The sequence below is a fragment of the Hemitrygon akajei genome, chromosome 3 (genome assembly GCF_048418815.1).
Source record: "Hemitrygon akajei chromosome 3, sHemAka1.3, whole genome shotgun sequence".
NCBI classification, from domain to species: Eukaryota; Metazoa; Chordata; class Chondrichthyes; order Myliobatiformes; family Dasyatidae; genus Hemitrygon; species Hemitrygon akajei.
In genome coordinates, this window is record NC_133126.1 from 32,214,913 (window position 1) to 32,235,427 (window position 20,515).

A 20,515-nucleotide genomic window follows, 5' to 3' on the forward strand; every position below is an offset into this window, starting at 1 on the left:
CAATAGGGAGTCTTGTTGATAGTGAAACAGGTTACAATGATCAGATCTTGATCAGTTAAGAGAGACAGGCTGAGGAATGGCAAACAGATTTCAGCCAAGGCAATGCATTTTGTACATATACACCAGGATAGGAACTGAATAGGAGGACGTCAATGAATATTGAGGAAAAGTGGGATCCGGAATTACAAGTGGACAGTTTGCTGAAAGCAACTGTATAATTAGTCAAGGTGGTGAAGAAGGCTCTTAGTTTGCCGGCCTTCGTCAGCCAGAGCATTGACTTTGAGAGTAGAGACATTATGTTGCCGTTATGCAAGTCATTGGTGAGACCACACTTGCAGTGTTGTGTACAGTCTTGGTGACCCACCCTCTTATAGGAACGACATTGTTAAGCTGGAGAGTGTGCAGAAGAGACTCTGCCTGGACTAAAGGGCCTATGTTATGGGGAGAGGTTGGCCACATTGGATCTGAATTCCTTGGAGAGCAAAACAATGAAGTTTATAAAATCATGAGGGGTACAGACAAGGTGGATGGTCATAGTCTTCACCCCAGGGTGGTAGGAGTCCAAAGCTACAGGGTGCAGATACAAGATAAGAGAAGAGAGATTATAAAGGGACCTGAGAGTTAACTTTTTTACACTGAAGGTAGTGAGTGAGCTGTCACAGGAAGTGGTTGAGCCAGGTACTTCTGCAACATTTAAAGGATATTTGGTTAGGGACGTGGTGGGAAAGGAGTTGAAGGGCTGTGGACCGATTGCAGGGGACTGGGACCAACAGACGGGCATGGACCTGTTGGACTGAAGGGCTGTTTCCATGCACTATGACTGTATGCCTCTGATACAGGATTGTGAAATATGCTCCTGAGAAGCATTCCACTTCGAAAACAATTTCAACAAACCTTATCCATGTCAACAAAAAGCCAAGACAAGAGGAAAATTAGCATACAAGTACATGCTATATTCTCTGCAGTGTAAAGCAAATATTATTCAGCTTTTCTACAAATGTCACTGATATGATTTACATCTGCTGGTGCAATTCTGGGAAGGTGGAGGCACCAGTGTGCAAACCTTTAGAATCCACAGTGTTTGTGAGTTTAATTATGCTCTCAATTCTACTATCTCACCATTTGGGTCCACATGTTTTTTTTCCTCTCTGAAATAGTGAACTTCTAAAGAAAATGTAAAAAAAAAATGAAGATACACAAAAGGGACTTTCACCAATCCATCTTGGAAAGACAGTGAACAGAAGAGCTCTGATGATCTTCCTCTAGTTTTAACTTTAGTGGCAAAAATAAACCAAGAGTAACAAATTTCAAAGTAATTTATTATCAAAGTACATGTCACCATATACAACCCTGAGATTGTAGATCCAAGAAACACAATAAAATCAGCGAAAGACTGCCCCCAACAGAACAAACAACCAGTGTGCAAAAGACAACAAACCGTGCAAATACAAGATCAAATAATAATAATAATAAATAATCAATAAATATCAAGAACGTAATACGAAGAGTCCTTGAAAGTGACTTCTCTTCAGTGGGAATAGTGATGGGGCAAGTGAAGTTGAGTGAATTTATCCCTACTGGTTCAAAAGCCTGATGATTGAGGGCTAATAACTGTTCCTGAACCTTGTAGGTCCTGAGGCTCCTGTATCTTCTTCCTGATGGCAGTAGCGAGAAGAGAGGATGGCCTGAACGGTGGACGCTCTTGGTGATGGATGATGCTTTCTTGCAACAGCACTCCATGTAGATATACTCAATGGTGGGGAGGGTTTTACCCATGATGGACTCTGTGCTTTATCTACGACTTTTTATGGGGTTTTCCGTTGAAGGGCTTTGGTGATTCCATGCCAGGCTGTGGTGCAGCCAGTCAATATACTCTCCACCACACATCTATAGAAGCTTTTCAAAGCTTTAGTTGTCATGCCGAATCTTTGCAAACTTCTAAGGAAGTAGAGGTGCTGCTGTGCTTTCTTCATAATGCTGGACCCGGGACAGATCCTCTGAAATAATAACACTGAGGAATTTAAAGTTGCTGACCCTCTCCACCTCTAATCCCCTGATAAGGACTGGCTCGTGGACCTCTGGTTTCCTCTCCTGTAGTCAATAATCAGTTCCTTGGTCTTACTTGCATTGAGTGGAGAGGTATCCAGCTGAGTACTGGGGGAATCCAGGCAGAAGATTATTGATCAAAGGTTGACACAATAAAACTTTGGAGAATAGAAGTAAATTTGTTCCAAATAATTACAGCTCAGGAAAATTGCATAATTTTACATGCTACCAAATTGTACTGCATGTGTATTATAGAAAAATTATTAACATTTCAATGGTTATCTTTTGGAGCTCTGGAATAATATAGTATATAATTCCACAAGTCTCAAAGGAGCTAGTCAGTTCTCTCAGCAAGAAGTTCATAAGAGGAAGCAAATTTTATTTTTAGTAACTGTCAGCTTTTTTTTTTACCTTTGATTGGTGAGGCGAACAATGCTTGCTGCCGTCTTTGAGAAATGATCATCTTAACTATCTTAACAATCACCTTATCCATGTCAATTGGAAGAATTCTAATTAATTCTTGAGGTCTTCAACATCAGAAATACAAAACAATTTATTTCAAAGCCTACAATAAACATTCAGGCAAAAATTATATTTTTATGTAAGGCATTACTTCACAAGAATACCAAAGTAATAAGATAGGATTTGCATTGTAAATTGCTGTTGGTTACTTATTGTGATTTAAATTGAGTGCATTGGGAGTTATGTTGCATAATCTGAACTGAAATCTTTTTTGGCAGCATTTTGATCAACGAGCAGACAGCCAAATAGTGTCCTTTGTTTGAATGAAATGATACAGTCCAGCATTGAAAATGGTAGTGCACTAATTACCCTCGTTTTCCCAACTCCTAGTGTGGCCACCATCAGTTTTGCTGGAACCGGCAGATTAACAAGAAACTGAGGGTGCAAAATGTGATTAGAAATACTAATCTTCGGCCTTCAATTGAAAGGGCACCACTGCTCAGTACAAGAGGACATGGCTTTAAGGTAAGGGGAAGGAAGTTCAAGGGGGATATTAGAGGAAGGTTTTTTACTCAGAGAGTGGTTGGTGCGTGGAATGCACTGCCTGAGTCAGTGGTGGAGGCAGATACACTAGTGAAGCTTAAGAGACTACTAGACAGGTATATGGAGGAATTTAAAGTGGGGGGTTATATGGGAGACAGGGTTTGAGGGTTAGCACAACATTGTGGGCCGAAGAGCCTGTAATGTGCTGTACTATTCTATGTTCTATAAAGGGGCTGGGAACATTTCAGTGAGAATAGTGACACGTTCTGTGCAGCAGGTATGAACACACAACCCTTCACAACCAGGCGGGTGTTCATCATTCAGAATCTGAAGTCCAGTAGTCTGAAAGGCCCAAAGCTGTGTGGACACACGCAGGCTTGACTTCACCATGTGCATACAGGCTCTTGTCCACATGCGCATGTGAGCGCCTGAGTTCATAAGTGGACCTGTTTATGTATGCATGCATGGACCTGTTTGTGAATGATCTAAGAATCAGAATCAGGTTTAGTACCTCTGACATATTCCATGAAATTTGTTGTTTTGCGGCAGCAGTTCAGTGCAATACATTAAAAAAATTACAATTAAAAAAGAGACAGAAAATTAAATGAAATACAGAGTGCAAAAGTAAAGCAAAAATATATATAGTGAGGTAGTAGTGTTCATGAGTGGAGGGGAAGAAGCAGTTCCTGAAACGTTGAGCATGTGTCTTCAGGCTCCTCTACCTCCTCCTTGACAGTAGCAATGTGAACAGGGCGTGTCCTGGATGATGGGGGTCCTAACTGATGGTTGCCACCTTTTGGAGGCATTGCCTTTTGAAGATGTCCTTGAGTTACTGCCCAGGATGGAGCAGGCTGAGTTTGCAACCCCCTTGCAGTTTTTCCTGATCCTGTGCAGAAGCCCCTTCAGACCAGACAGCGATGCAACCAGTTTCAATGCTCTCCACGGTACCTCTGTAGAAACTTGTGAGGGTCTTTGGTGACACACCTGATCTAGTCAAACTCCTAATGAAATATAGCTGCTGTAATTGCATCAATATGTTGGACCCAGGATAGATCTTCAGAGATGTTGATACCAGGAACTTGAAACTGCTCACCCTTTCCATTGTTAACCCCTCGATGGGGACTGGTGTGCATTCACTCAACTGCCCCTTCCTGCAGTCCACAATCAAATCCTTGATCTTATTGACGTCGAGTGCAAGGTTGTTGTTGCGACACCACTCAACCAGCAGATCTATCTCCTCCTTATAACCATCCGAAATTCTGCCAACAATAGTTGTGTCGTTTGCAAATTTATAGATGCCATTTGAGCTGTGCCTGGCCACGCAATCGTGGGTGCAGGAAGAGCAGATCAATACACTAAGCATGCATCCTTGAGGTGCACCAGTGTTGATTGTCAAAGAGGAGAAGATATTACTTCCAATCTGCACAGACTGTGGTCTCCCAATGAGGTCCAGTTTCAGAGGGAGGTACAGAGGCTCAGGTTCTGAAGATTGTTGATCAGTATCAAAGGTATGATGGTACTGTACATTGAACTGTAATCAATAAGCAGATGCCTGACGCATGTTTTGCTGTTGGCCTGGTGGTCCAAGGCCAAGTGTAGAACCAGTAAGATTGAATTGGCTGTAGATCTATTGCGATGATAGGTAAATTACATCTGGTCCAGTTCTTTGCTTAGACAGGAGCTTATTCTGGCCATGACAAACCTCTCAAAGCACTTCATTACAGTAGGTGTGACTGCCACTAGGTGACAGTCGTTGAGGCAGCTCACTCCACTTTTTTTTGGAACTGGTATCATTTACGTGCCTTTGAGGTGAGTGGGAACCTCTGACTGAAGCAGTGAGAGGTTGATGGTGCCCTGCAACCAGTTGGTTGGCACAGGTTGTCAGAGCTCTACCACTTACCACTGGGTTCCGGCAAACTAGCAACAGAGGAGCTGAAGGCAGTGTGGACAGGGCCAATGAACTTAACCTGTTCTTCAACAGATTTGACACTGTGGCCCCTGCCCATCCCCCACATGATTCATGTTGTCGGCCCCCAACCAATACATACTCCACTCTCCCCTCCTACCCCTCCTCACAGCCCCCCACCCTGCTCTCATGACTACACCACTCCCCCACCTGGAACCACCACGTTGGGCTTCACAGCTGAACAGGTGAAAAGACAGCTGAAACGTCTCCACCCAAGCAAGGCTGCAGGCCCGGTTGGTGTCAGCCCCAGGGTGCTCAAAGCCTCTGCCCCCCAGCTATGTGGAGTATTTCACCATGTCTTCAACCTGAGCCTGAGTCTCCAGAGGGTTCCTGTGCTGTGGAAGACATCCTGCCTTGTTCCTATACTGAAGACGCCACGCCCTAGTGGCTCCAATGACTACAGACCGGTGGCATTGACCTCCCACATCATGAAGACCCTGGAGAGACTTGTTCTAGAGCAGCTCTGGCCTATGGTTAGGCCACACTTAGACCCCCTCCAGTTCGCCTACCAGCCACGACTAGGAGTTGAGGATGCCATCGTCTACCTGCTGAACCGTGTCTACGCCCACCTGGACAAGCCAGTGAGCAATGTGAGGGTCATGTTTTTTGACTTCTCCTGTGCGTTCAACACCATCCGCCCTGCTCTGCTGGGTGAGAAGCTGACAGTGATGCAGGTGGATGCTTCCCTGGTGTCATGGATTATTGATTACCTGACTGGCAGACCACAGTACGTGCGCTTGCAACACTGTGTGTCAGACAGAGTGGTCAGCAGCACTGGGGCTCCACAGGGGACTGTCCTGTCTCCCTTTCTCTTCACCATCTACACCTCGGACTTCAACTACTGCACAGAGTCTTGCCATCTTCAGAAGTTTTCTGATGACTCTGCCATAGTTGGATGCATCAGCAAGGGAGATGAGGCTGAGTACAGGGCTACGGTGGGAAACTTTGTCACATGGTGTGAGCAGAATCATCTGCAGCTTAATGTGAAAAAGACGAAGGAGTTGGTGGTGGACCTGAGGAGGGCTAAGGCACCAGTGACCCCCGTTTCCATCCAAGGGGTCAGTGTGGACATAGTGAAGGATTACAGATACCTGGGGATACGAATTGACAATAAACTGGACTGCTCAAAGAACACTGAGGCCGTCTACAAGAAGGGTCAGAGCCGTCTCTATTTCCTGAGGAGACTGAGGTCCTTTAACATCTGCCGGACAATGCTGAGGATGTTCTACGAGTCTGTGGTGGCCAGTGCTATCATGTTTGCTGTTGTGTGCTGGGGCAGCAGGCTGAGGGTAGCAGACACCAACAGAATCAACAAACTCATCCGTAAGGCCAGTGATGTTGTAGGGGTGGAACTGGACTCTCTGACGGTGGTGTCTGAAAAGAGGATGCTGTCCAAGTTGCATGCCATCTTGGACAATGTCTCCCATCCACTCCATAATGTACTGGTTAGGCACAGGAGTACATTCAGCCAGAGACTTATTTCACTGAGATGTAACACTGAGCGTCATAGGAAGTCATTCCTGCCTGTGGTCATCAAACTTTACAACTCCTCCCTCGGAGTGTCAGACACTCTGAGCCAATAGGCTGGTCCCGGACTTATTTCCACTTGGAATAATTTACTTATTATTATTTAATTATTTATGGGTTTTATATTGCTATATTTCTACACTATTCTTGGTTGGTGCAACTGTAACGAAACCCAATTTCCCTCGGGATCAATAAAGAATGCCTGTCTGTCTGTTACACCATCAGGGCCTGACGCTTTGCGAGGGTTCACCCTCTTGAAAGCTGCTCTGACTTCAGCCTCTGAGAGAGAGATCAAATGTTGCCAGATGCTGCTAGGATTTGGACAGGTGTAACACAGAAAATCTGCAGCACAATACAGACCCACAATGCTGTGCCAAACATATCCTTACTTTAGAAATTACCTAGGGTTACCCAGACCCTCTATTTTACTAAGCCCCATGTACCTATCCAGGAGTCTCATAAAAAACCCTATTGTATCTGCCTCCACCACAGTTGTGGCAGCCCATTCCATGCACTCACCACTCTCTGAGTAAAAAAACTTACCCCTGACATCTCCTCTGTACCTATTTCCAAGAACCTTAAAACTGGGCCCTCTCCTGTTAGCCCTGGGAAAAAGCCTCTGGTTATCCACATGATCAATGCCTCTCACCATCTTATACACCTCTATCAGGTCACCTCTCATCCTCCGTTGCTCCAGGGAGAAAAGGCCAAGTTCACTCAACCTATTCTCATAAGGCATGCTTCCCAATCCAGGCAACATCCTTGTAAATCTTCTCTACACCCTTTCTATGGTTTCCACATCCTTTCTCTAGTGCGGCGACCAGAACTGAGCGCAGTATTCCAAGTGGGGTCTGACCGGGGTCCTATATAGCTGCAACATTACCTCTCGGCTCCTAAACTCTATTCCATGATTGATGAAGGCCAATGCACTGTACGCCTTCTTAACCACAGAGTCAACCTATGTAACAGCTTCGAGTGTCCTATGGACTCAGACCCCAAGATCCCTCTGATCCTCCACACTGCCAAGAGTCTTACCATTAATACTATATTCTGCCATCATATTTGACCTACCAAAATGAATCACCTCACACTTATCTGGGTTGAACTCCATCTGCTACTTCTCAGCCCAGTTTTGCATCCTATCAATGTCCCGCTGTAACCATTTGACAGCCCTCCACACTATCCACAACAGCCCCAACCTTTGTGTCATCAGCAAATTTACTACTTCCTCATCCAGGTCATTTATAAAATTCATGAAGAGAAGGGGTCCCAGAACAGATCCCTGAGGCACACCACCAGTCACTGGCCTCCACTCAGAATATGACCCGTCTACAACTACCCTTTGCCTTTTGTGGGCAAGCCAGTTCTGGATCCACAAAGCAATGTCTGCTTGGATCCCATGCCTCCTTACTTTCTCAATAAGCCTTACATGGGGTACCTTATCAAATGCCTTGCTGAAATCCATATACACTACATCTACTGCTCTACCTTCATCGATGTGTTTAGTCACATCCTCAAAGAATTCAATCAGGCTCGTAAGACATGACCTGCTTTTGACCATGCTGATTATTCCTAATCATATTATGCCTCTCCGAATGTTCATAAATCCTGCTTTTCAGAATCTTTTCCATCAATTTACCAACCACTGAAGTAAGACTCACTGGTCTATAATTTCCTGGACTATCTCTACTCCCTTTCTTGAATAAAGGAACAATATCCTCAACTCTCCAATCCTCTAGAACCTCTCCTGTCCTCGTTGATGTCGCAAAGATCATCACCAGAGGCTCAGCAATTTCCTCCCTCACCTCCCACAGTAACCTGGGGTACAACTCATCTGGTCCTGGCGACTTATCCAACATGATGCTTTCCAAAAGCTCAAGCACGTCCTTTTTCTTAATATCTACATGCTCAAGCTTTTCAGTCTCCTGTAAGTCATCCCTACAGTCACCAAGATCCTTTTCCGTAGTGAATACTGAAGCAAAGTATTCATTAAATACCTCTGTTATCTACTCTGGTTCCATACACACTTTTTCACTGTCATACTTGATTGGTCCTATTCTCTTACGTCTTATCCTCTTGCTCTTCACATACTTGTAGAATCTCTTGGGGCTTTCTTTAATCCTGTTTGCCAGGGCCCTCTCATGGCCCCTTCTGGCTCTCTTAATTTCAATCTTAAGTTCCTTCCTGCTAGCCTTATAATTTTCTAGATCTCTATCATTACCTTTTTTTTGAACCTTTTCTTCTTGTCTAGATTTACAACAGCCTTTGTACACCACTGTTCCTGTACCCTACCATCCTTTCCCTGTCTCATTGGAACATACCTATGCAGAACGTCACACAAATATCCCCTCAACATTTGTGACATTTCTGCCGTACGTTTTCCTGAGAACATCTGTTCCCAATTTATGCTTCCAAGTTCCTGCCTGATAGCCTCATATTTCACCTCACTCCACTTTCCCCTACTTGTCTGTTCCTATCCCTCTCCAATACTATGGTAAATGAGATAGAATTGTGATCACTATCACCAAAATGCTTTCCCACTGAGAGATCTGACACCTGACCAGGTTCATTTCCCAATACCAGATCAAGTACAGCCTCTCCCCTTGTAGACTTATCTACATATTGTGTCAGGAAACTTTCCTGAACACACCTAACAAACTATACCCCATCTAAAACCTTTGCTCTAGGGAGATGCCAATCAATATTTGGGAAATTAAAATCTCCCACCACAACAGCCCTGTTATTATTACACCTTTCCAGAATCTGTCTCCCCATCTTCTCCTTGATGTCCCTGTTACTATTGGGTGGTCTGTAAAAAACACCCAGTAGAGTTATTGACCCCTTCCTATTCTTAACTTTGACCCACAGAGACTCCGTAGACAATCCCTCCATGACTTCCTCCTTTTCTGTGGCCATGACACTATGTCTGATCAACAGTGCCACGCCCCCACCTCTTTTGCCTCCCTCCCCGTCCTTCCTGAAACAGCTAAAGCCTGACACTCTAAGTAACCTTTCCTGCCCCTGAGCCATCCAAGTTTCTGTAATGGTCACAACATCACAGCTCCAAGTACTGATCCACACTCTAAGCCCATCTGCTTTGTTTATAATACTCCTTGCATTAAAATAAACACATCTCAAACCATTGGTCTGAGCACAGCCCTTCTCTATCACCTGCCTATCCTTCCTCTTGCACTGTCTACAAGCTTTCTCAATTTGTGAGCCAACCACCCCTTCCTCCGTCTCTTCATTTTGGTTCCCACCCCCCTGCATGTCTAGTTTAAACTCTCCCCAATAGCCTTAGCAAACCTCCCTGCCAGGATATTGGTCCCTCTTGGATTCAAGTGCAACCCGTCCTTTTTGTACAGGTCACGCCTGCTCCAAAATAAGGCCCCAGTGATCCAGAAATCTGAATCCTTGCCCCCTGCTCCAATCCCTCAACCACGCATTTATTCTCCACCTCATTCTATTCCTATACTCACTGTCATGTGGCACAGGCAGTAATCTTGAGATTACTATCTTTGAGGTCCTGCTTCTCAACTTCCTTCCTAACTCCATATAGTCTCTTTACAAGACCTCCTCCCTTATCCTACCTATGTCATTGGTACCAATATGTACCATGACCTCTGACTGTTCACCTTCCCACTTCAGGATATCATGGACATGATCAGAAACATCCCAGACCCTGGCACCTGGGAGGCAAACTACCATCTTTATTTCTTCCCTGCATCCACAGAATCGCCTAACTATAGAGTCCCCTATCACTGCTGCCATCCACTTCCTTTCCCTACCCTTCTGAGCCACAGGGCCAGACTCTATGCCAACGTTGCTTTCCCCAGGTAGGTTGTCCTCCCCAACAGTACGCTTCCCTCTCCTGACTGTTATTCAGGAGATTCTGCCTTTCAATGTGTGTATAAGAGACATTCAGGTCACCTGGGAGTGAAACATATTAGCCATTCATGATTTTAGGTTTCACCTTTTAGGAAGTAATGGCCTGCAAACCCTGCCAGAGCTGACATGCATCCAATTCTGTCTCTAACTTCAATTGGAATTGTTTTCTCGCTCTTAAGATAGACTTCTGTAGGTTGTACCTGGACCTCTTGTCTAATTCTGGATCGCCAGTCTTGAATGCCACAGATCTAGCCCTCAGCAGACTGTGAATCTCCTGGTTCATCCATGGCTTTTGGTTTGGGTGTGTCTGGTATGTTTTTGAAGGCGCACACTCATCCACACAGGTCTTGATGAAGTTGATGACAACTGTAGCATGTTCACTCAGATTGTGAAGATGAATCCCTGAATATTGTTCAGTCTACCAATGCAAAACAGTTCTGTAAGTTCTCCCCAACTTCCCTTGACCATACCCTTGTGGTCTTCCCCACTGGTGCTACCCTCATTCTCTGCCTGTATGCCAGGAGCAGAAGTACAGCTGATCGGACAAGTGCAGGTGTGGGATGGCACGGTAAGTGTTCTTGATGGCAGTGTAACAGTGGCCAAGTGTTTTGGCTCCTCTGGTTCCATGGTGAAATGTTGGTGGTTGTTGATCAGAGGAGACTTCCTTAAGCGGGTCTGGTTGAAATCCCTGCAATGATTAGGGTGAGTTGTTTCATGATTGCTGATCATGGTGCACAGCTCTTCCAGTCCCTGCTTGACGTTGGCCATGGGGAAGGGGGGGGGGGGGGTGGAATGTACATCTCTAGCAGGATGATGTTGGAAAACTCCCTTGGCAGGTAAAATGGACGACATTTGACTGCTCGATGTAAGCAAAACGGAGCAGAACCACCACAATGAGTTAAGCGTGAAGCACACTCTGCCCCCTCTATATTTTAGAGACTCCACTGTTCTGTCCATGCGGTGGATTGTGAAGCCCTATGACAGTAGCACTGCATCCAAAATGGTAAGGGTGAGCCATGTTTTTGTGAAGCAAGGTACACGGCAGTTCCTGATGTCCCTCTGGGATTGCAGTTTTATCTTACAGAGACTGTATGTTTGCCAGCAAGATGGTAGGAAGTGGAGGTCTCAGGACCTTCACTCTTTCAGCCCAGCACACTTCCCATATTTCCTTTTTCTTTAAGGGAAGCTGCACTCACGACTTGAGTACTGTATGCAGTCCAGGGTCTGCTGATTCTGAGGATTGATTGATTTTTGAATGTCTTAAAATGATGTTGCACACTAAAGGTTGTGAGTGTGGATTTCAGCTGTATTTGATGATCCCCTACAGAGAGCTCAACACAAGAGTTGCCACTTCCAGTGCCATCTCTAATTTTGATTATAAGAAGCAACAGGAGTAGATGATACAACATCATTAGCCTGATCAGGCATTCAATTAGCCCATGACTAATTTGGTCTTTATCTCAATTTTGTATCTCCTTGACCTTTGACTCACTTTTTATCCAAAACGCTATCCGTCTCAGCTTTGAATACACTTAACAGTTTGGTCTCCAAATTAACTTAAAGAACAAATTCCTCCTCATCTCTTTCTTCAATGGGCAACTTGTTATTCATAAGCTATGCCCCCTTGTTTTATTTTTCCAGAAGGGGAAATATTTTCTCAGCAATACTTTTCTTAAGTTGCCCTGGAATCTTGTATGTTTAAATGAGATCTCAGTCTCCTAAATATCAGAGTACATTGACCGAAGATGTTTGATCATCCCCTAAAAAGGTACCCCCTTTGTTTCAGGTGTCAACCTGATGAACCTTCCTGAATTGACTCCAGTGCGAGTGTTCTGTCTTAGAACATAGTATATAGAACTCTACAGCACATTACAGGCCCTTTGGCCCATCATATGGTGTCCAACTCATAACCTACTCTACGATCAATCTAACCCTTCGCTCCTACATAGCACTCTATTTTTCTATCACCCATACGCTTATCTAAGAATCTCTTAAATTACCCTAATGTATCTGTCTTCACCACCACTCTTAGCATGGCGTTCCAAGCACACCCCGCTCTCTGTGTAAAAAACTTAACTCTGACATCCCTCCTTTACTTTCCTCCAATCACCTCAAAGATATGCCTTCTTGTATTAGCTATTTTCCCCCGGGAAAATATCTCTGGCTACCCATTTGATCTCTGGATCCATTCAAGCAATATTGTGTTTTACTGAAGTGCTGACAAAGGGTGTCAGTCCAAAACATCGACTGTTTATTCCTTTCCATAAATTATGAGCTCCTCCAGCATTCTGTATGTGTTATTCTTCCCATGAAAATGGATAATCGCACATCTCCTCACTTTATGCTCTACCTGCCAAAATCTTGCCCACTCACGCATCCTACATTCATTCTTCGCAGGTTCTTTGCATTCTCTACACAATTTCCTTCGCCACCTATCTCTGTGCCATCACCAAGCTTGGCTCCCCTGCACAACAGTCCTTCCATCTACGTCACTGCCTACAGTGGATCATATCTATAGTTGAAGCCTCTGCACTTGCCCCATGACAACCAAATAGTTGTCTACTCTGAAAATTGTCCATTGATCCTGACACTCTTTCTTCTGTTAGATTGTCAGTCCTCAATAAATGTCACTGTGTATATCAATCTCCTGCCTACCAGTGTAACCACCATCCTTCCAGCTATTTCCTTCAAGATCCCAGAGTAGCATCATCCAGGAGACTTATCAGCCTTTGGTCAGAACAGTTCGCTATTTTTTTCCTAGTCAAAAATATTGTCTTAAGATTCTCGGTAACATCCACTCCATAATCTTTTATTATTGTTGGGATGCCTTTGGTATTTTCTTAGTTATACAGTCATAGTCCTATGCAGCAGAAAAACTAGCTCTTTAACCCGTGGGCTCTGCACTGACCATCAAGTACACATTTACACTCATCCTACATTAGTCCCATTTTTTATATATTGGTGAGACCTGACGCAGACTGGGAGACCGTTTCGCTGAACACCTACGCTCTGTCCGCCAGAGAAAGCAGGATCTCCCAACAGCCATTCATTTTAATTCCACATCCCATTCCCATTCTGATATATCCATGTCCTCCTCTACTGTCAAAATGAATCCAAGCTCAGGTTGGAGGAACAACACCTTATATACCGGCTGGGTAGCCTCCAACCTGATGGCATGAACATTGACTTCTCTAACTTCCGTTAATACCCCTCCCCCCCTTCTTACCCCATCCCTGATATATTTAGTTTTTTTCCCCCTCCCTTTTTTTTTTCTCTTTCTGCCCATCACTCTGCCTGTTCTCCATCTCTCTCTGGTGCTCCCCTCCCCCTTTCTTTCTCCCTAGGCCTCCTGTCCCATGATCCTTTCCCTTCTCCAGCTCCGTATCCCTTTTGCCAATCACCTTTCTGGCTCTCAGCTTCACCCCACCTTCTCAGGTCTTCTCCTATCATTTCACATTTTCCCCTTCCCCTCCTACTTTCAAATCTCTATCTTTCCTTTCAGTTAGTCCTGACGAAGGGTATCGGCCCAAAACGTCGACAGTGCTTCTCCTTATAGATGCTGCCTGGCCTGCTGTGTTCCACCAGCATTTTGTGTGTGTGTTGCTTAGTCCCACTTTAGACAGACAGACAGACAGACAGACTTTATTGATCCCGAGGGAAATTAGGTTTCGTTACAGCCACACCAACCAAGAATAGTGAAGAAATATAGCAATATAAAACCATAAATAATTAAAAAATAAGTTAATCATGCCAAGTGGAAATAAGTCCAGGACCAGCCTATTGGCATAGGGTGTCTGACACTCTGAGGGAGGAGTTGTAAAGTTTGATGGCCACAGGTAGGAATGACTTCCTATGACGCTCAGTGTTACATCTTGGTGGAATGAGTCTCTGGCTGAATGTATTCCTGTGCCTAACCATTATGGAGTGGATGGGAGACATTGTCCAAGATGGCATGCAACTTGGACAGCTTCCTCTTTTCAGACACCACCGTCAGAGAGTCCAGTTCCACCCCCACAACATCACTGGCTTTACGAATGAGTTTGTTGATTCTGTTGGTGTCTGCTACCCTCAGCCTGCTGCCCCAGCACACAACAGCAAACATGATAGCACTGGCCACCACAGCCTCGTAGAACATCCTCAGCATCGTCCGGCAGATGTTAAAGGACCTCAGTCTCCTCAGGAAATAGAGACATTACATTTATTCTCCTTACATTCCCCTCAACTTCCTCTTGTCTACACTATAAAGGCAAATCACAGCAGCAAGTAACGTCTGAACTGGAAAACCCAGAGGGTGCCTATACTGTACAGTCACAGGGAAAACATACAGACTCTGCACGGAAAGCACCAGAGGGCAGTGCTAAATCTGGGCCGCTGCAGCTGTGAGGTCACATCACTGTGCTGCCATTTCTGCCATGTTGGCAGACAAAACATTTATTCAATGTCTCTGCCAATCTACATGTGCATGCACGGCCCTGTGTCCAGTTATCCACACAAACCCTTAACCAGGTGTGCAGGGATTGTCTTGAGTACAATTTTGTATGGACAGTTTTGTGCCAATTTATGCATCATTATGTGCTGTGCCATGCGACGTGGGAGATCATGGTCTCATGACCATGATTGTTCTTGGCAAATCTTTCTACAGAAGTGGTTTGCCATGGCTTTCTTCAGGGCAGTGTCTTTACAAGACGGGTGACCCCAGCCATTATCAGAGATTGTCTGCCTGGCATCAGAGGTCGCATAACCAGGACTTGTGATATGCACCAGCTGCTCATATGACTATTCACCACCTACTACCATGGCTTCACATTAACCTGATCAGTGGTGGTGGGGGGTGGTGGCTAAGCAAGTTCTACACCTGGCCCAAGGGTGACCTGCAGGCTAGCAGAAGGAAGGAGCGCCTTACACCTCCTTTGGTAGAGACATATCTCCACCCCGCTATTCAAATGTATGTATGCATGGTTCTAAGCGCATGTTTACACACTCAGTCACAGGTCTAGCTGTTGCCCTGTGTACTTAAGTTCAAGTATGCTTGCATGTGCTTACTTATTGTGCTGAAGTGCCTTCAATCTGGAAAGTTATGTTTCTCTTTTTGCAAAAAGCTACTGGACCTGCTGATCGCTTTGGCATATTCTGGTTTTACTTTATGTTTCTAGCACCTGCAGTTCTTTGCCTTTCTATGTCCAGGAATGACTGTGCGAAGTTCCATGTCCAGTTATAAACATTTAGTCCTGTGGCCAGGAATGTATGCACAGTTCCTCGTCAAGTAAACACTCAGGGACTCATGGATTATCCTGAGTCCAGGTATGTGCCAGTGTCCCAAGTTCAAGTAAGTGTGCGCGATTCCAGAATGTACGTATGGTCCCAAACCCCAAGCCACAGATGCAGACTTGTGTTCACAATTCTGCATCCAGGTATTGATGTAATGTCAGCAGGAATAATGGCTAAGTGCACCGGTAGGAAGGCGTACATTGGGAGACAACTAGTGTTCCAGAGTTGCAGAAATTACTTTGAAGTGGAAGCGCGCAGTGTGCTTTGAGAAAAGCCAGGCTGTGTGAATCTGCAAGCTGTGAGGCTGTGTGACAGTGACGTATGTCTGACCACCTGTGGTTTTTGATTGAGCACAGAGCGTTCACAAAACTGATGTTAAACAGGCTCCTGATAACACATAGAACATAACACCACAGTGCAGACCCTTCAGCCCAAGATATTGTGCCAACCTTTTAATCTACTCAAGGATCAATTTAACCCTCCCCTCCCACATAACCCTCCTTTTTTCTATCATCCGAGTGATTAGGAGTTTCTTAAGTGTCCATAATGTATCTGCAGATATCCAGTGAAACTTACCCACCACCCAGATTTATGTATGCATGATTCGAAGTGCACGTCTGCACACTGAGTCACAAGTCCGGATGTTTCCCTGCACACTGAAGTTCAAGCATGCCTGCACGTGGTTACTAATTGTGCTGAAGTGCCTTCAGATTGAAAGGCTACCTGCTCCTCTTTCTGCAAGAAGCTGCTGGTTGCTTCAGCAGTTTCTGTTTATCCTGTATGTTTCCAGCATCTGCAGTTCTTTGCCTTTCTAATTTCAAAAACAGTAAAGCAGGCCCTAGGGAGATTTTGAAGTTGGAGCGTAAGGGCTCCAGCCAAATAAAATATGGTCTGGTCAGCCATGAACCCATGCTGGCAGGTAGATCCCTGAGACAGGTGCAGTCACCAGAAGTTGTATCTCGTCAAATCACTCACTGACTGACCTAAGCTTTGGCTTGAAGCTTAGAAGGGCAGAGAGACCACCCTAATGTCAGCTGTAACACTGAGATTTCCAGAGTCTCATAAGATCCAGTTCAGGTACTTTGCTACATAATAAGGCATCTTGTTTTGTTTTTGTTGGTGTTTACTAAAAATCCTTAGGACTCCTTCACAGTTACTGGAGTTGAATTATTGTCTCACTGTAACTGTAGACGGGGGTGAGGAGACACCAGTCCACAGTCTGGTGCCCAGGGGTGTCAATAAAATCGCTAGAGACTCGGTCAACTCACTGGGCATTTTACACCATACTCAGTGGAGATCATCACACCGCAGAAAATAAAAACTCCTGGTGTAGAAGGTAAACCATCCACACGGATGGAAGACTGACTGGCAACAGGAAACCAAAAGCAGGCATAACAAGACCTTTTTCTGGTCAGCAGATGCTAAGACTGATGTGTCACAAGGATCACTGCATCAAAAATCAACAATTTATATATAAAAAAGCTTTGGATGAAGGTGTGATTGCTAAATTTGCTGATGACTCAAAGCTAATTAGGAAAGTAGAGTGGGCAAAGACTTGGCAAATGGAATATGATGTGAGATAATGTGAAATTCTCTATTTTGGCAGGAATAAAAAGCTTATCCATTTGCTGAGAGACTGTGGAGCTTTGTAGAACACAGGGGTTGGGTTTCCTAATGCATGACACAAAAGATTAATGTGAAAGAAAGCAAGTAATTAAGCAAGTTAACAAAATGTTATTGTCTATTACTGGTGGAATTGAATACAAAAGTAGGAAGTCAATGTTTATTGACTTGTATAGAAAGACTGATGTCCTTGAGTGGAAAATCCTTCAAAAAGTAGTGGATGCAGCCCAGTCCGTCACAGGTAAAGCATCCCCAACACTGAGCACATCTACACCAAAATGTTGTTGCAGGAAAGCAGCGTCTATCATCAGGGACCACCACCACCCAGGGCATGCTCTCTTCTTGCTGCTGCCATCAGGAAGAAGGTACAAGACCCTCAGGATTCACACCACTGGGTTCAAGAACAGCTATTACCTCTCACCCATCAGGCTATTGAATCAAAGGGGATAACTTCTCTCAACTTCACTTGCCCCATCATTGAAATATTCCCATAACCTATTGACTTATTTTCAAGGACGCTTCATCTCATGTTCCCAATATTTATTGATTATTTATTTATTATTATTTCATCATTCTTATTGTATTTGCACAGTTTGTTGTCTATTGCGCACTGGTTGAACATCCAAGTCAGTGTGGTCTTTCATTGATTCTATTATGGTTATTATTCTATTATGGATTTACTGAGTATGCCTGCAGGACAGTGAATCTTTGGGTTGTATATGGTATCATATATGTACTTTGATAACAAATTTACTTTGAACATCGGCAAATGAGATACTACTGGCTTCCATATTTAAGGAAGAACATGGTTGGTTTGAAAGCAGTTTATAGAATGTTGATTCAACCAATATCTGGAATGGTGAGCAATCCTATGCAGCAAGTTTGGAAAAGCTATTCTTGTATCCATCAGATTTACAAGGGAGCTTGACGGGAAAATGCAACACCCTCAATTTGGAGAAGATACTTCCACTTCTGGGAGAATCAAGAACTGGGGGGGATCGACGTAAAAAGGACCAATTTAAGATAGAGGTGATGCGACTTTTTTTTTTCCTTCAGAGGGTTGACAGTCTTTGGAACATTCTTCCTCATAGCTCATGGAAGCAAAGGTTTTGAATATATTTAAAGCAGATACAGATTGATTCTAGATAAACCCGGATGCAAGGTTATGGGGTTCGGTAAGAACACGTTGAGGCTAGAATCAGATCTTCTATGGCTGTGCAGACTTGAGGGTTTTGTGCCCCTTATATATATAAAAAGTTGTTTTGGCATTGGAGTGGGTTCAGAAGAATGTGTCTGTGAAAGAAAATGCAGAGAGTTTGATGGTTCTGAACCTTTATTTTCTGGAGTTTAGAAGAATAAGGAGAGATCTCATTGAAACCTATCAAATATGGAAAGGCTTAAGTAGAGTGTACATGCATTTGATGTTTCCAATAGTGGAGAAGACTAGGACTAGAGGGACGTCCATTTAAAATGGAGGTGAGCAGGAATTTCTTCAGCTAGAGTGTGGTGAATCTGTGGAATTCATTGCTACAGATAGCTGTAGATGCCAAATTATTGAGTATATTTAATGCAACAGTTGATAGATTCTTGATTAGTCAGGGTGTCAAACGCAACAGAGTGAAGGCAGGAAAATGGAGCTGAAAGGGATAATAAATCAGCCAAGATCGAATGGCGGAACAGTGTCAACGGGGCGGGTGGCCAAATCCTGCTCCTACATCTTACGGCCCTATGGTCTTAACTTGTGGCACCGAAGATGGGTGGTGCCAGTGTTAGCACCAAGTGTCCCTGTGTCAGCTGCCAACCAGGTGAGACACCTTCACCCAAAAACTAGAGACAAAGCAGTCAACACGTATTGTGCCATTTGCACAGTTTCTCTGCCAGCCATAATTGGGGTGAAATGATAAACACTAGGACTTTTTCACTCACATGGGATAGGTTTCTGTGCTTACCTTCCCAAACTAAAATCAAATTACTATTATGAAATCTTACCTAATGGAATTTAATGCAGACAAATGTGAGGTGTTGCATTTTGGGAGGAAAAACTAGGGGAAGACTTAAACAGTTGAATGACAGGGTTCTCAGTTGTGCTGTAGAGCAAGGGAACCTGGGAATAAAGATTCCTAATTCCTTAAAAGTGGCATCATGTGTCGATAAGTTGGTAAAAGACCTCTTGTCACATTGGCCTTTATAAATCAGGAGTTGAGATGTTATGCTGAATTTGTGTAAGACATTGGTGAGGCCATACTTGGAGAATTGTGAGCAGTTCGGGTCAGCGACCCACAGGAAAGATGAGAATAAGGTTGAGAGAGTACAGAGAAAATTTACAAGGATGGGCCAGGATTTGAGGACTCTAGTTACAGTATGTTGGTTGTCTTGTCAATTTTAATGATGACAAGTGGAACCTGTGTGGGTAAGCTTTTAAAAAAGCCGTTGCACTGGGGCAGTTCTACTCTCTTGACCTGAGGAGCCCTATTCCAGTAGTATGAGTGATCATCGCAACTGGAGACCTCGGTTGTAGTGGATGGCCGCGACGTCTTCTGTGCCTCGCCATGCCCTTCGCTCTACACAGAGCGTCGTAGAACCGCCTTCCTGGCCGTTGGATCTCCCTGGTGATCTCGTCCGCCCAGTCCACCAGAACTGACTTCACAAGACAGGGTAGGCATACCCCTGTCTCACCATCGTCTCAGGCACACTGGCTACCCTCACCGTCACCTGGCTTAGACTGCCAGTGTAATGGGGTGTGGCTGCTGTCACATGCAAATAGCTAATTGGAGCCACAAGTAGGAGCTGAATGTCAGGTAACGACTGAAGGTGGATGTGCTGTCCCGTGGTGGGGACGGGGGAGGGGAATACGACATGCCCTTTCACCAGAACGCTACCCGTCCCTGGGAACCCCATACATTTGAGTCATAGGGAAAGGTTAAAATGGTTATTTGTCTCATTGTTGTCACCCTCCCAACATGTCTGCACTTCAGGGCAAACAGAGAGCTTTCTTCCTATATTATTTCTCATAAATGAAAAAGGCCTAAACTTTGGTCTCTCATATTCAACAGGAAGGCAGACTTTGAATGACTGGTGGTTGATACACTAACGTGGCCACGTGTAGAAATAGCATTGAAGGTGTTGAGAATGAACGCTGTATGGGCTGACTTGCAAAAGGTATATCTGCTGATGGCATCTCTGTGTCGGCAA

The 20,515-nt window shown here is 44.5% G+C and overlaps 1 protein-coding gene across 1 annotated transcript in view; it reads right to left on the minus strand.

Annotated features, from left to right (window-relative positions):
* Positions 1–20,515, minus strand: part of LOC140724832 (sodium/potassium/calcium exchanger 4-like) — a 334,703-nt gene that overhangs the window by 119,472 nt on the left and 194,716 nt on the right. The window lies entirely within an intron of this gene.